Source organism: Trichechus manatus, unplaced genomic scaffold (genome assembly GCF_000243295.1).
Source record: "Trichechus manatus latirostris isolate Lorelei unplaced genomic scaffold, TriManLat1.0 scaffold00076, whole genome shotgun sequence".
Lineage (NCBI taxonomy): Eukaryota > Metazoa > Chordata > Mammalia > Sirenia > Trichechidae > Trichechus > Trichechus manatus.
Window position 1 is genome coordinate 603,213 of NW_004444012.1, and position 2,062 is coordinate 605,274.

The following is a 2,062-nucleotide window of genomic DNA, read 5'->3' on the forward strand; positions in this document are numbered from 1 at the left end:
TTAGGTGCCGTTGAGTTGATTTCAACTCATAGTGACCCCGTGTGACCAAGGAGAACTGCCCCATAGGGTTTTCTTGGCTGTAATCTATACGGTAGCAGATGGCCAGGTCTTTTTCCCCACGGAGCCACTGGGTGGATTGGAGCCACTAGGTGGGTTCAAACCACCAACCTTTTGGTTAGCAGCCGAGGGCTTAGCTGTTGTGGTACCGGGGCTTCTTATACATAGATTAGAATGGCTTTAAAAAAAAAAAAAAAACCAGGTGGACACTTCCAAATGTTGGCAGTTTCTTATAAAGTTAAAACACTTATCATGACCCTGCAACCCTACTCTTATGTTTGTGTTTACACAAAAGAAATGAAAACTTACGTATGTGAATGTTTATAGTGGTTTTTTTCATAATTGCCCCAAGCTGGAAACAACCTGAAGATTCCCTAACTGGTGAATGGATACACAAACTGGGGTACATCCATGCATGGTATACAACTTAGCAGTCAAAAGGAATGAACTTCTGTTGTTCACAACAGTACAGATGAATCTCAGATGCACTAGTCTAAGTGGAAGAAGGCTGACTCAGAAGGCTACGTATTGTATGATTTCATTTATATGACATTCTGGAAAAGGAAAACTTACAGGAATAGTGATTACATCACTGGTTATCAGTGGTTGGAGGTGGGAGGAGAGGCTGATTACTAAGGGACAGCAGGATGGAAATTTGGGGTGATGGAACAGTTCTGTATTGTGATTGCGGTAGTGGTTACCTGACTATTCATTTATCTAAACTCATAGAGCTTTGCATTTACTATATGTAAATTGAAAAAGGAAATAAAAATTATTGGGGAGCTCTGGGGGCACAGTGGTTAAGAGCTCAGCTGCTAACCAAAAGGTCAGCAGTCCGAATTCCCCAGCTGCTCCTTGGAAACCCTATGGGGCAGTTCTACTCAGTCCTATAGGGTCGCTCTGAGTCAGAATCAACTCAACGGTAACGGGTTTATCCAGTTATAATTTTTATCAGATCTTAAAATGGAAAACATTCCAGACAGAAAGGACTGTTATTTTTCACATGATTTAATACTTTGAGATTTAAATGGTAGATCATCAGCCCTCTTCTGAGGTAAAAAGGGAGAAGCACGCCCATTCAGCAGTCCTGTAAATCTGTGATTTATTTTTTAATGAGTGGCGTCCTTCAGCTAAGTGCTTAGGTTCTACAAGCTTTTGAAATCTACCGCTCTGGACCAGGAGTCCATTCATGTAGAGTCTTACTACATTTTGAATGGCCTTAGGACCATTAGGTGTAAGAATGAAAGGAGCCCCCCCCCTCCACTTTTTTGTAGCATTTAATACACTGAATTGCTCCAGGTGCTGTGACTAATAACGGTAGACTGGTTTTGGAGATTGTGTAGAAGGAAGCAAGGTTTATCTTGCTGGGGATTGCGACATTTTCTTTGGGACAGATCCTGTTTTCCTAGTGCCTTTTTCCTGTCCCTTAACCACTGCTTAGAGTCCCTGGGTGGCTCAGAGTGTTAAGCACTCAACTGATAGCCGAAAGATCGGTGGTTCGAACCCAACCTGAGCTACCTTGGAAGACAAGCATGGCGATCAGCTTCCAGAAGGTCACAGCCTTTAAAACCCTATGGGGCAGTTCTGCTGTGTGCGCATGGGGTCACCACGAGTTGGAATCGACTCAGCAGACATCTGACAACAACAGCGCTCTGCTAACTGATAGGTTGGAGGTTGGAGTCCACCCAGAGGAGCCTCGGAAGACTCCTGTGATCTACGTCTGAGGAATCAGCCGTTGGAAATCCCGTGGAGCACAGTTGTTCTCTGACACACGTGGGCTTACCATGGGTTCGGATCAACTCCATGGGGACTGGTTTGGTGTTTGTATTCTCAAGGGCTGCGTCTGGAACAGCCCGTTCAGAAGGAGCTTTATGACATACCATACTCCAGACGTTGCCTCGTCTTCTTTCCGTATAAAAAACTGAGAGTGAATTGTGTTACTCTCGGGGCTTTGAATTTCCTATTACTCCAATCTAGTGAATTTCGCCTCTCTAGAAATCCGGGG